Consider the following 15698-nt stretch of genomic DNA (forward strand, 5'->3'; position numbering starts at 1 on the left):
TAATTTTGATTAAATAGAAGTGAAAAAAAAAAGCTTTGATATTAGACACATCAAAATCTAACATTAAATTAGAGAGGCTTAAAACATTGCTTTTTTTTATTATTATTTTTATCCTTTGCAAGTTGTTTCACCAATTCTGAACCACTGCCAACACGATGGGGGTGTGGAGCTGAATACCAAATTAGGTGCCGGTCTCTTGGATGGTAATGTGCAAAGGGATTGCTCTGCTTCTGTGAGACTTATTACAGTCATCTAGGCCCTGCACAAGCACAGCAGTACGCCCTGACTGTCAGATCAGAGCTTTTGTCACTGCTGCATTATTCTACCATTTGTGTCTCATTTGTCAAGGTTTCATCTAAAAGTTGTGGAGAATCTAGACTCTTCTCAAGCATTTGTTTAGGTGCCCAGACTGGAGAAATGTTTGCCAGAAAAGGGAAGGACTAAATCTTTAATTTTCAGTGGTCCTACTCCTGCTGCTCATAATCAGGATGCTTTGTACTAAGAGCACATGTGCATGCAGTAAAAGTGCTTCCACCTCTTTGCATCCCACACCACATCTCAAAAATACCTACATGTCCCCCTCAAAGCACAAACCAAGTTAATATAATTCTAAGTAGACATTCTCCTGGTAAGCTAAGTTATTGCAATGTTTTTCACGATGGAGGTTATGTCTCTTCTCAGATCACAGATCTGCTTTGGTGGGAGGCATAGAAATGTGAGAACAGATGGTTTTCTGACAGCAGTCAGTATATTTGCAAATGATCTGAAGAACTGTCTAACTATGCAGTAGGCAGATAGAGGTGGATCTGCTCAATAGGAACGTCTTCCTTTCTCATCTAGGTATTGACTTCAACTCTGAAACATGCTTTTTATGTTCATTCCAAATAATATACTACTGTTGTATTTACATTTCTGGGATATTTCTGTCAGTGATTTCAGCAGCCTTTGTTTAGTTGCTCCCTTTTCTTCTGATTTTTTTTTATCTCAGAGATATTTCCTTTCAGTCTGTTCATCACTGTAGCAGCTGGAAATCACCTGGGGACGTTCTATTAAATGAATTCTGTAGGATCAGTGAAAGATATTTCTCTGCAAAGGTCTTCTGCTTTGCAAGGTGCTTCCCCAGGGCCCAGAGCTGGCTGCCTTTGCAACCTTTGCAACAGGATGCAAGGTGGATTTTGATTTTGTTTTGGAACACATGACTCTTGTGACATGGTTGTCAGGGTCAGTGCCTTTCTGGAAAGAGCAATTTAGTTTAATGCAACTTCCAGACTGCTTAAGCAGTTTGCTTATTTATTTTCTACTTTCATGCATTGTTACATTATGTAACAATGTAGGTGATGTGACTTATTATATGTTTAATTATTCTGTCTCTTGATCATGCTGGTTGATTTACTTAGTCAGATTTCCCCTTGAAGTTATGTATGTTGCTAAAACTAGATCTTAAATATGCATACCAGTTATCTTATGCATAGTTACAAGAAAGCAATTTCTCTAGCGTTTCCTTCCTGTTTAGATCATAAAAGGGACACACCAATAGCATACTTTCTGTTCATGTCATACAGAAGAACCAGGAAGGGGGTGAGAAAGTCTGAAGATCTTAGATGACATTTTATTATATATTTAACTGTGGGAGCATTTCAAAAGCATTAATTAAAGCACTGTTGAGTTGGATCTGAAAGAGATCAGAAGAGCCAAAAGCCAGTCACAACTCTAAGGCTGTTATTTGTATTGTTTGACTTCAGGCACATGCCTTCAAGAATTGAGGCACTTACCAGTCAAACAGAACTTTAGTTACATAACTAAGCTGTGCTGAACTTAAGAAAATAGAAGAGGCGTATTGCTTTGGGAGTTGTGATGTGGGGGGGTGTCCCATGTGTTTATGCATTTCCATATGGCCAGGCAGATCCTGGGGACAGAGCCACTGGCAAGCCCACAGAAGAAACAATGTTAGGAGAATAGGAATTTAGGAGAAAAGATTAAGTACAGAAGGTCCATAACACCTGGATCTCTGCTCTGGGGTCTCCTGAATCCAAACACTTTCCCTTCTGCCAGCAATAACTTGAGAGCCCTCTGTCCTTCCAATAGATGTGTTGAAGTAGTAGTAGTCATCCTGGACATTTAATATCCATATGTTTCTCTCATCCACTGTCAGGGTCCATCCCAGTTTGGAGAAAAATGTTTTTCACCCTCATAAAAAAAAAAAAAAAGCAAAAATACTGATGTATGAGTGCATGAGTTTCCAAGAACTTGAGGCAGGACTGCACAATCTTTTTGATTTTTGAATGATAAAAATGAGATGTTTGTGGCACTTATCTTGGTAGCAAAAAATCCTATATTGCACTACTTCACACAAGATCAGTTCAAAAAAGCATCAGTTGTATTGTGTTTGCTGGGACTCTGAGTCCCAAAGTCCTGCTGAAAAGTGAACAAACCTTCCTCTCCATGTTTCACATCACACACAAGCATTTCTGCCTACGCATCCGTCTCCAGTCAAATAGATCAGAACATACATTGTACAAACCTTCTTTTATATGGCAGCTGGGAGATCTGCCAGAGTGCGTTAAAATAAATTCAGCTGATATGTTAGTGAGTCAGTCAGTTTGCACAGCAGCTCCATTTTTAAATGTAAACACATCATATACACACATGCAGACACATATTTGTAATTTGCATAGACTTGTAGATACACACACACACAAAGAGCCACTTTAGATGCTGCTGAAAAAAACAGTGATGCCTGCACACTCTGAGCTCTAGAATCTCTATCTGAAAACCGTAATAAGGCTTTAGTGGAGAGTTTTGAAAGCTGATATAGAAGTAAAGGAAAAGTGTGCTTTGTTGTCAGTTGCAAAGTTTGAAACGTCCAGACTGCGTGTACTGAAAATTCAAGGAAGATACTACTTTTAAACTAAAAAACTGGTGTAAAGCCAAGATCCAGCCCCATGAATTAACAGAAGTTCAGAATCATTTTGGGAAATAGATTGTGCTTTTTAATTCCAACTGTCTGTCATAAGATTTACTGTGCTTTTATTGTACTTTTTTCCTTACCTTCCAGTGAAGATGAATAAGAAGGCATTTCTGGAAAAAACAGCAACAAAAGCCTTTTGCAAATATGACTAGACTGATATAACATTGGAATTTTTCTGATACATCTTTCTGTCCCTGGTGTGGAAATAAGAAAAAGGGCACATATTTCTGTTTAATTTAGCTTGTAGCTCATCCTACTTGATTGCAGTGTAATACATGCCTTCAGTTGTTGCTTATACGGCATCCTCCAAATTATTTTGAAGCATTCTGAGACTTTCACATTATTTCAGTGTGTTGCACCAACACAGATGTCATCTCCTAATAACACCAATCAACCTCATTTAGAAAGGGTCACTGATGACTATGGGAAGTTGTCTGGAGTTCAGTGTTCCTCGAGGTGGTGAGTTAATAGTGAATGTGCCAAGCAGAGTGACTGACACCTGTGGCACACTGCCTGGCTTGTGAATGAAGTGATCAGATGTCTGTGCATAGATGTTCTAGGTTGACTGGGTTTTCTGACCACAGTTTGTGCTTTTTTAAATGGTTGTTTGTTGTTGCTTTTTTAATATGTAAAACCAGCAACTGGTGACTTCCTTGCAGCTTTAAAAGAACTCAAAAGAAAAAGTCATTCAGCCCAGGTCAGAACATTTCTATATTTACTTTGGGCTGCTGCAAGCACAGAAGTCCCACCAAAGGAGCTGCAGTCTACTATGAGTTCTTCCCTCAGTCTCTTCTTCTCTGGGCTGTACAGACCAAGAGACCTCAGCTGCTCCTCAGATGTCTTTCTCTCCAGAACCTATGGATGCTCTCTAATAGTTTGATATCCTTCTTACATTTTGGTGCCCAAACCTGAACACAGTGCTTGAGATGAGGCTGCACCCGCATGGAGCATAGTGGGACAATCCTTTCCTACAACTGGGTATGTAGGGTATAGAACTCACTCAAGAAAAAGACTAAGATTTGGTAGGGACAGCATAGTCGTGCTAGTGGGTAATTAGTAGGTTATCCAATGCAAAGCACGTCTGTTGTGTCAGCAATATATCAATGCTGAATATATTTTGTTAATACTGCCTGAGAAAGTAACATTTTTCTTCCGTAAGACTGTTTTATGGCACAGTACAATGTCATATAGTTTGTAGGTATGACTCAAGAAAACTGAGCAAAATGTAACCAAAGATTTAATTGACTTAAGTGAACTTTAAATAGACATACTCTCTCCAGTGACCTTTGCAGTCTAGAGGAGACAAGGAAGACTTTCAGAACTTGTAGATATCTGCACTGATAGCAGATGCTAATCTGTCAGACATGTCTTAAGTAGCCTTTACTATCCCACTGGTATTCCCGTGCACACAGTGCCATGCCCATTCCTATAGCTGATTGCCTCCTTCATCTGAGGAGGAATAACCTTATGCACCAGTACATGCTGGAGACCAGTGGGCTGGAAAGCAGCTTTCCAGAAAAGGCCCTGAAGATGCTCATAGATCTAAGCTGACCACGAACCAGCAACATGCCCTTGAAGCTATGAAAACCAACAGCATCCAGAGCTGCAGTGGGAAGAGCATTGTCAGCAGTTCTGGGGCCTGATTCTTGCCCTCTACTCAGCCTGGTGAAGCCACATGTGTGTGATCAGCTTGCCCCCCACCCCCACCCAATACAACAAAGATATGGGTACTGCAGGGCAAGTCCAGCTAAGAGTCACAAAGATGTTTAAGGGACATTTGTAATGTGAGGAGAAGCTGAGAGAGCTGAGAATGTTTAGTCTGAAGATGAAAAAGCTCAGGAAGATTTAATACACATTTATAAATGCTGGATGGAAAGGTGTAAAGAAGATTGAACAAGGCTCCTCTTAGTGAGGTCCAGTGATATGACATGCACAAACTGAAATACAAGAAATTTTAAATGCAGGGAAAAAATTCTTTACGCTGTGTCACTGAACACTGGAACAGGTTGCCCAAAGAGATAGAAGTGGCTAGAAAGGACTGTTTTCTAATTTTTGTTTTTTCTTAACCTTCATCTTTGCATTCAAAGAAAAAGACCTTAAGAGGAGTAAACTTCACATACATGTAATCAGGTTAGAGAGAAAGTAAGCCTATGCGTGCAAAAGGTTTATTAACTCTGATATCCTTGCTTGAAAGAAATTCAGGAGAGTCTTGTTGAATCATTTGTTTTGGTATTTAGCAATGATAACCTCAAAACTCTGACCATTTGTCATAGTGCAAAATGTTTATGTGTACATGAGCATGAAAAACTGCAGTGGGATTGAATTATTTTACAGAACACCTCTATGAGAATGCATTGCTTTAGAGGGAGAGATTTGATTTAGATAAATTGCCTGTGAGTTAATGCCTCCTTTCTAAGTGTTTTCATCAGAGAGCCTGCAGGATCCAGTCTTATTCTTCAATGTGTTGTACATTGTATTCTGTTCAACAGCTATGGTACTTCCCTTTTGAGTCAGCTGTGAGTAAATTGAGGCCTACTTTCCACTAACTAGCTTTCGTCACATGAATATTAGGATGCCTGATAATGAGTGAAAGCAGTTTCAAATCCCTTGTGTGCATTTCAGTTAAACTACTGCATACCTCTGCATAGTCACACGTAGCTTGAGGAGGAGTTTTTTTCCTGCTTTACAATGCTAAATTAATTGGGACACTCTACAAGAGTACTCCCATGTGGGATCTGAAATGTTCTAAAAAAATTAGTTTATAAACAAGGTTACATTACATTAGTACAGTTTTATTGAGGAGACAATTTATATTTGACTATGTCTTTAGGCTTCCTAGCTGCAAGGACCAAGTATGCTCTAGATAACTAAGCTGTTGTCCCAGAAGATCTTGTGTATAGCTATACTGTTAGTTGAAATGTTTTGAGTCACCATGTAGGGTTGTAAATTCAGATGTCTAGGTTAGATTATAGAGGCTGCAGGAGCAGAGCAAGAGAGTGGAATAAAAACCCAGAAGAAGATAGATGGGAACAAGACGTTTTGCCCGTGACATTTTTATTCCACTAGCAGTTTCCTTGATCTAGCAGTTACTCCCTCTCTGGCTGAATATTCTGTCTCAAAATCCCTACTTTTTGAGCATTTTCCTGAGCTCTTGCCCATTTTGTTTCTTCCAATAGAATTCAGAATGTCTAGGATTCCAGGAAAATAATTAAGAACAAGAAAGCTCAATGTCAATAATTATGATTTTTGTGTTTTCCATATATAATGATGTGGAAACTTTCATTTTTAATACTTCAAGTCTTTAATATGTGCCTGCTTGATAATAAAATAAGGTTGTTTTACTTTAATCCCCAAAGGTATCAGTGTAACAGCTTCAGAGGTAGTTTTATGTTTGATTAGTTCTTAAGAACCTAAGGCTTTGTAAAATGAGGTCTCCACTTTGCAGCTGTTGAGGCAACTATGCAGGCCTGCAGCATGCAGAATAACAATAAAAAGATACACTATATATCATCTCAGGATTCTCTAAAAGAGCAGTAGTCTTCCTTTTTTCTTCCAAGTGGCATCTTCCTTTCATTTTTAGTATCTTTGTCGTGCAACCTACAAAGCAGAACAATTCATTTAGCCTGTTCTTGCTTAGTTGTCTAAACATACATGGAAAGGTTCAGGAAAACAGACGGCTGCAATAGTTGTTCCTATGCCTCTAGGTGTGGCAGTATTGCTTTTGGGAGAAAGATATAATCCATTTTTGTCTCTCATTTATTCTGAGTTAATGAATTGCAATGTGATAGAACTATATGAGGCGGATGTAAACATACAGTCCGTTCTGTTGCATACACTTAATCAAATTTAGTTTTTATTCCTCTTCCTATCTCTTCTCTAAAAAAAGCAGCTAACAAATGCAGCAATTTTGAAACACAGAAGGAATAAACTATGTAAAGGAGAAGGTAACAAGTGAGGCAGTAAAGAGCTCTTGCAACAGGCTAAGATCAAAAAATATTCAAAAAGGCTTTGAGCACAAAGCTGACCAATATGTACAGAAATTAACATAATTGGGATAAGTGATTTAAAGGGCAGATTGGTGGTATGTCTTGATCTATGCTTGTCATTTGTGGATTGAAAACTTTAATCTCTCCATTCAGAGTCACCTTGAGGGATAAACATTCTAAATGAAGAAGAAATCAGCAGTTCTCAGTTCTGTTGTAGGCAAAGACTTATTTGGCTCGCAGAGGAAGCTGTTCAGACCTCAGAACTACAGCTTTTCTTGCCTGAAATCTGTTGCTTCAAGGAAGTAAATTCAGCACCAAGTTGGGCACTAAGCTTTACTTGAATATGTGTCTCTGATTTCTTGTGGCAACTGGCACTCTCTCTGCCTTCAGCCTTTATTCTGCCAAGCTAGACTGCGCTGTCTTCAGCAACTTCAAATGACATGTGATGCTCCCTGGCTAAATAAAATCCATTTTTAGAAAGGATTGTGTGCACTTTACAATCTGTCTCCCAAGACAGGTCCCTTAAGTAGATGTATCTTCGAAGAGAGACAGTTTGAGAAAGCCACAGATGTTTGGTGCATGATATATTTCTCTCTTTCCCTATGGTCCTTATGAAAAGGACATGAAGATAGACTTATTAAAAGTGAGCTAATGACATGATGTAGGGAGTCTCTGGTTCATTGACTGTTATTACAGCTGTGCCCCATTACATCCCAAATACCTAGGACATGCTTGTTTTTTGAATGACATTTATCTCTTGAGTTTCAAACATTCCTGACATAAATAAAGACTTTATGCTTTTCAAATGTGTTTTACAGCTCAGCCCAGAGGCTATTCAAGGATCATTTTAACTCAATAAAACTCCTCCTTTAGGGATATAAAAGGGAAGTGTTTTAACAATGTCACTCCATGCATGGCCTTATATTAGCTAGAGACAGTCTGCCTGAACAGCCTTTGATCCCTTTTCCCCTGGATGTGGAGAAAGTTGTGCTGAGGATTCAAAGTCTGTGACATACATCAGTCTGTTCAGTGCAAATGCAGACTTCATATGAATGCTCATGACCTTATAGAAAGTTCAAAGGCAAGGTTTTGGCTTTTCCCGTTCTTTCCCCTTCTAGTGCTTTTAGCTACCCCTTTTTAGTATTGGTGAAATGGTGGATAATGATTTTTTTACCACTCCTTTTAGTCTTTAACTTGATTCTACATATGGATTCTCATTTAATACCTTAGTTTGGTAAAATAATGAAAATAATGAAATGTAAATAAGCAGGATGCTTAGCACTCAGTTGAATAGTATTCCTTAGACTTTCTTTTATCTACGCTAGCGTTCTGAGTGATCACTGAGGGAAATAATCTCTGTCTCTCTTGACTATAAGCAAAGATATCAACTTTCCTTACTTCCTTAAGCTCCTTTATTTAGACAATTTTCAGTCAGTGACAGCTGGAAGGAAAAAAATAGAAAGGTACCTTTTTCTTTTGGTTTGGGAACCATTTCTTTTAATGTTAATTATTAGTGCAATATTTATTTTTACAAGCATTTTAATATAAAAACAAATTGTAGTAGAATGCATATACTTCTAGTAAACTATGCTACCATATATGAAGATACCCCCAAATCCAAAAGAAAGTGAAAGGAGATGTGAACACCATTCAGCTGTGTTCCATCAGTGGTTCATGTTCTGGTTAACCTTTGCAAAATCATTTGGTTCAAAGCTAACTCTGAAATTACTAAAGAATGACAAGGCAAGAGGTTTTAGAAATACTGTATCTACTCACAGTGATTTCTGATCAGTTTGAAAAGCTCTAATGGAATTTACTTATAGAACAATTCAAGTGTTTGCGGTGGCTATTTATAGGGACATAAATATTTTATATCAGAGATTACTTATCTGAATGCAGGTGTTGTTTTCTCTGTTTTTGGATACTGGTATTTCTAGAACTAGTTCTTAAATACACTTCTTAAATTGTAAATGGCATTTCTCTAGTGGAATCAATTACTGCCTGAGAAAGAAGTCTAGTCAGCATCTGACAGTTGACTTCACAGTCATGGGGAATAAACTGTTCTTTCAGAAAACTTCACGCCAGGAAGCCTGAGGTTCTAACATCCTACAAAGTAATGTAACGATGGGGTGGAAAAGGCAAAGCAAAATTGTTTATTTTAAACTGATACAGTCTTAAACACATCCTGTGAAAAATATGAACTATTGAGGTGCTCCTACCATCGCCATCTCAAACGAAGTACAGAAAGAATAACATTTGTATTATGAGTACCATTGGGCTGAATTCTTAGGAAAGCATATACAGCATTTGTCTCCTTGTGCAATAACTGCAGTGAACACCATGGCACCATAATTCTCAGTTTCTGAAGTGAGTGCCTTGTGCAGCTTGATACTTCCCAAATGGACATGGTGTTTCCTTGATTTATTACACACATGTTAAACATATGAGTAAGTCATATTCAGCTTGCCCTATGGAAGGCATTTGCTATCTCTCTTCATAAAAGGAGGGAGAGATGAGAACATGAATGTGCACCATTTAATGAAGTTTGCTTTTAATTTAGAATTTATTTGTAAGAGTGAGAAATGAGCTCTGACAATCACTTGTCCAGTGACAGCTGCTGGCCAGGAGGTTGGCTTTCTCTATACTTGAGAGTGAAATCCAGCAGCTGCCTTTTAGTGCAAATCCTGCTCAAGCTGCTTGTTTGCCCTTATTTTTTTTTAAGGCACCCGTGCAATGCCCGCAGCCTCTTTGGAATCTATCGCCACAGGCTGGAGTCCTTCAGCTTTTAGGTGCATTCAGATACTTTGGACATAATGCAGGAAATCATCCATTAAAAGAATCACAGACACGTTCATCTCTAAAATGTTTTTTTTTTTTTCTTTTTATGGAGAAATATCTGTGGCTCTCATATTTGATTTTGTTTCATCCAAAGTTAACCTGCTTCTATTTAACCTAGTAGTTTTGTTCTTTTATTTCCCTTTCTCATTTTGACTTTTGTGAATGCCCGTACCTTGGTAGCCACCTCATAGACAGGATGGAACTTTTCACCTGATTCATAACTATTGAGTGCTACAAAGATCTAGAGAAGGCTATGGGCCTCTTGCTGTTTGGGTTGGATAAGCTTCGCAGTCTCTGCTGACAGGGAAGGTGCGCTGTGTTTTGGCTGATGGTTGCCTAACAGTGTTACAGAATCAGGTGACATTTTACAGTGCAAGTCATAAAACTATATTGAGTCTGCTGCAGCTCAAGCAAAAGGTGCAAGAGCACATATAAATGTACTGTGCTGGTTTAACTATGTGTCCTGGAGATTAAAGGCCAAAGGACTGTGTCTGCACATCCAGTCAAGAGAGGTGGATAGCTGCATCTGGAAGAGGAGGATGCAGGTTTACAAAATGTTAGAAAGTGGCTTTTCCTTCTTTCTCCCTCATGCTCTGGGATCCACCTGGTGGCTCAGCTCCAGCCTCGTCTTTCTGGTACGCACTGGTGGGACCATCCCCACCACTACTCAGTATGGCACAACAGTGTAGCAGGGGCAGTGTGTGTAACTGGGCTCTGTGAAGAAAATAAATGGTAGTGCAACCCTAGAAGTTTTAAAGCAATGCAACTCCTGCTTTCTGTGAGCAGTCCACCTAAATGTTAATCCACTGACTAAGAGACTGAAGGTGTAAAGCATCCAAGGGCAAGTGTAGAATTCCATACAAATAGATGTGATCGTGTCACGGAAATATAATGTCATTGTATTGATTTGTAAGTTATTACTTAGGACTTTGTCACATGTTGAGTGCTGTCTGGCAACAGAATGGTTGGATGAAGGTGAAGCTAGAAAGACAATACATAAATCTGAATGCCAGGGTTTTGTTTTGTGGATGGAACATATATGTGTAGCATGGCTGGCTGGGTTGGGTCCAGCTGGATGTGGGCTCCCCATGCTTGTGCAGGGCTAGTACTACTGTGTATCCTCGCTCATGGGTGTGACTCCAGGTTTAGAGAGAAACTTCTAGTGAAGAGAGCAGTTTATTTCTTCAGACATTGGTCTTTACGCTTGCCCTTGTGCAATTGTTCTGCGGTTTGGGCACTGGTGCTCTAAGGCTTACAGATTTGGGTTTGGGTCCCAGTAGATCCTGCTGTCAGAGATTGCACAAGATTTAATTCTCAGATTATGATCTTTATTTACTCTTCTGGTTCCACATTACCTCCTAGGGGCATTAAAGAAAATTTGTATGTTATATCAGATGACAGCATTATGATTAGATAATAAAAATCACTAGTTTTCTAAAGAAAGAGAAAGAAACAAGCCTTCCATTTATTCAATAGTACATAAAAAGTTTCATTTTTTAAAATACAATCAGTTCTGCTGGCTTGGCTTTGTTCATGGTCACCATCTCTCAGTATAACTGGGAATATTTTACTATCTGATGCTGATAGCTGTTTGCAAACAAAGGCTGGAAGTGAGTGGACCATGGTCATTTTTAGAATGAAATTTGGAGAACTTTACAAGGCCTTCCTTAATATTTAATTTGTGATCTAGGGACCTAAGCAAGAAACAGCACAACTTTAAATATTTCAGCAAATGCACACACGTGACTTCCCAGAGTTAATAGTGAGTTCTCTCTGTCACAGAACTGGGAATTTTCTTCAGTGTATACATCTGTAGGCCAGTCACATATGAAAACAATAACCAAGGAATAAGAAAAAGTCAATAAAGAGATTTATATACAGCTGCTATTAAACTGGAGGAAAACAAATGATCTGTTGGGGTCAGTTTCTCTGGGAAATCAATTTGAGCAGAGTTTTATTGTCCTCTCTGCTAGATCCTTCATGTTATTTGCTTCCACCTTTAATAGTTGTGAGTGAGGAGGTTTTTACACTTGTGAGCCTAAGCTCCCCGGATCATTGCATTCGTTACCTTTTCAACATCCACATTCCCAGTTGTCACAAATGCTACCTAACAGCACTGAGCACTCAAAATACATTTCCCCTTGTAACTCTAGGGAGTTTTGAGTGTTCATATTAACTGCTTAAACTAGTCATAAACCAGTTAGACCTTAGTACCCGTGCAATAGTAACCACTTGATTCATAAATGTCTCTATATACATTGTATATGACTACTGAGAATACAGACCTTTTCTTGAGGAAAAAAAAATGGTATAACCCCTCCATGCATGGCCACACAAGCCTAATGTTAGTTATAAAACAAACAAACAAACAAAAAAAACCCACTAACCAACTTTTTTTCAGTGAGGAAAACTAATACATTACTCAGAACACCTATAAAAATGTAAATACATGGAGCCCTATGATCAGCAGAATTTATCCAACCATCACTGAAATGCTATTCACTCAGCTTTTTAGTCTAGAAGAGTATTCTCCTTAAGTTTTGCTTTGAAATATACATTCTCTAAATGATAATCAATTCAACTTAGTACTGAAGATGGTACTTTAACATAATGTCTAAAAACTTCTATTTACCTAAAAAAAACTTCACAGTAATTTTTACTATCCTGTCATAGCAAGCTCGTTTTTCTCAATGATAGTGGCAGCCACTTAGAAGATCTGTTCCAGCATTCTATTTTTGCACAGTCTAATTTTTTTCTCAATTTTAAGAAAGGAAGATCCTGGAATTGCAATAAAAAAATGACATTTGAAGTATGAAGTAGTTCTACTCGCTTCCGTAGCCTGATTTTCACTCCAGTTTCATCTTACTGTACTTATTTAATGGTCTTTAGGAAACAGGAGGCCTTCATCTCTCTATTCATCCAAAAGACAGCATTGCTCTTGGTGATATCTTCATTGGTCAGTGATTTATCATGTTAAATTTCTTCAGCTTGTCTCTTTGCTGGAATTTCAATCTCTTCAGAAGATTGGTGATAAAACACAGTGACTGAAGAATTCTGGTGAGAAGGGAAGATTAGCTGTGTTGCAAAATGGAAATTAAGGCTGACATCTACTTTGGACCAGAAATGGTTGCTCTGAGATTAAAAAAGTTCTCTGGACTTGATGGGAGGTAGTCTATTTCTGCTTTGCAGGATATATTCAAGTACTTGAGGGGAACGAAAGAAAGAACTATGAAAATAAGTATATTTCAAAATATACTTTTTTAGGATGCTGTTTATATGATGTTGTTTGTTTGGTTGTTTTTTTTTTAAAGTGTATTCTAGGGATGTGTACAAAAAATAATTGTTTCCATTGTCCAGATGTCAAGTCATTCCTCCTACATGCATCATAGACTTGAGCTGGGGCCTTGGTGACTAAGGCACTAGTGTTGGCTTGTGACTATTTCCATGCATGGCAATACATATATAGAGGTTACCTTCACTTTTACTGCATATTAAATCCATTGATTGTTTTCTTGCACTGGGGTTGAGGACTTCTAACACTTTCAAACATGCCTATCCAACGGATACAACAAAAAATAAAAACAAAAAAATGTTTGCATTGAGATTTAAACAGTTCAGATTCTTCAAACCAGCAAAGGAAGCTTGCATCAAGTGCTGTGCAGGTCATTTTTGCATTCTCTCTCATCTTGGTCAAACCAGAGAATAATTGGCACATGTTCCTCCATTGATCTGATGTATTAATGAAGAAGTTAGAACTACACATGGACAAAAGAAACTGTTCAGTAGATACATGGGCAGTGCAGGGCAACAGGTGCTGTAGAAGAGTTAGGTCACATCCATCTCGGCTTGCAGCAGAGCCTGGTGAGGCAAAGGCCAGGCTGGCTGCTGGAAGAGGCTCCTGTGAAGGCTATCCTCTGTGGATCTCTGTTTCCTGCAACACATAGGAAGGGACTGTAGTCAGCTATTGCACGTGAAGTCCAGTATGCACACACAGGTGTGGAGAACAGCCGGAAGATGATGAAACTCATTCCCAGATGTTGGTTCTTTGTTTTTCAAATCATGTGTGCTTCAAAATGCTCAAGTAGTGTGTAAAATAACAGATAATAAGATAGATAATAAGATGAAGGAAAGAAAATATACAAGATAGTTATGAAATTAATAATAAATTGCAAACAAGTGTCTTCCATCTGAATAAAATGATGTGATATGTCCTCTAAAAGTAGCTAGTCAACCACAAAAACTGTTGAAGAAACCTTTCCTTTATACACTGAAGTGTATTTAAAACTAGGTAACCTCTGTAATGTGCATAACTAAGATATTGTTTTAAAGAGATTTGGATATATATGTATTTTTTTAAGTATGAATTTATATATCTAATTTCCATAGCTCAATGGTTCAGCATCTGGCAGAGTTCATCACTGTGCTGCAGAAACCAGGTGTGCTCAGTGCGTGGGATTGAAAGTCCCTGAAACTTTTTGTTCTCTGGGATCATCAGTCTCCCCTCTATTCTCCCATGCCCTGGGATGCTGTCTCTTTCAGACACTGCGTGTGTGCAATTTCTAAGCAGCTTTGGGATCAGGAGAGGTATATGAATCTTTTATAATGTTATTGATTACGGTAGAGCAGACGCTTTTCTAGTGAGCTGCTGTGAGATAAGTTACTGGTAGCATCTGCTAAGATGTGTATAAATTAGCTTAAAATAATTAATACTGTGAAAGTTTTTTTTAAGGCACATCTGTATTGGCGCATATAAGAATATTCCTGCTTGCACCAAGAGTGCATTACAGCCTAAATTACTGTAATTTATTAGGGGAAAAGCCATTTCTTTTAATCATATATTAATTATTCATAAAAACTGTATTAATGTTACCTTAATGGGAAGTGTTACCAGCTGGGATATGAGGCTTGGCACTCTGTTCAAACACAAAAATAGATGAATAGCTTGGCTTAAAAAGAAGACATAAAAATGACTTACAAGAGCATGAGAGCACCAGACATAAGCCTATGAGTTAGCATGGAACTGGGTGGCAGAGAAGGCCAACCAACTCATCCCATGCATTTTGGCTTCAGCACTGATTCGTGCCTAATTGCAATCCAAGTGGAATTGCTGGAGGATGTTCATTAGAAGCTGATCCTGTATTCTCTGTGCAAGTGCTTTGCAGCTCTTCAGCCAGCATGGAGCTGGTGAGATAAAATCAAGAGACTCTTTTCCGTCGCACTTTAGAAAAATAAATAAAATATGACTTAAATAATTGAAATTCAAGATAAATTCTTCCTGCCAGGGAAGCAAAAGGGATTTTTGCAACATTTTAGTCTTGTGAACCATGTGATATGTAAAAGAGCTGTCCAGAGAATGAGTTTCAGCCCAGAAGTGATGTGAAAGTGTGTACATACAAATGCTTGTGTAAGTGGATGCAGCTCTCTAGACGCTCTGCTCAGTTAAAGGAAGCTATCAACATTTAGATTACGATGCAAGAGTAGAAGGTACATTTCAGTGGAATTTTATCAAAACCAAACACAGCATGAATTTTCCAAAAATTGTTTTAACTAGAGTTCTTTTTTTTTTCTTTTTTTTTTTTTTTTTCCCTGGCTCTCGAAAGATCTATTTTGGGAAGGAAAATACAGACACAAAGGACACTGGGTAATGCATGCAAATATGTAATGCCTGTGAAGTGCAACTAGTTTTATATGAACAATAAAACTTCATAGGATTCCGCTGAAATTAAATTGTTTAGATCAACCAGAGCCTTTTTATTAGGATAGCACAATGTGAACTTATAAACACATTTGTTTTACGTGGTAAGATAAAAGGCTGTTTGTTTGTAAAAGTGTTTTTTTTTTGTTTTAAATGATAGTTACAACCTTTAATGTGTGATCTATAAGTTATCATCTGGTGAATTTTGGCC

The 15698-nt window shown here is 38.2% G+C and overlaps 1 protein-coding gene across 1 annotated transcript in view; it reads left to right on the forward strand.

Annotated features, from left to right (window-relative positions):
* The window catches only part of LOC100550885 (ephrin type-A receptor 3-like), a 91167-nt gene that overhangs the window by 39038 nt on the left and 36431 nt on the right, over positions 1–15698 (forward strand). The window lies entirely within an intron of this gene.

The sequence above is a fragment of the Meleagris gallopavo genome, chromosome 1, assembly GCF_000146605.3.
Source record: "Meleagris gallopavo isolate NT-WF06-2002-E0010 breed Aviagen turkey brand Nicholas breeding stock chromosome 1, Turkey_5.1, whole genome shotgun sequence".
Lineage (NCBI taxonomy): Eukaryota > Metazoa > Chordata > Aves > Galliformes > Phasianidae > Meleagris > Meleagris gallopavo.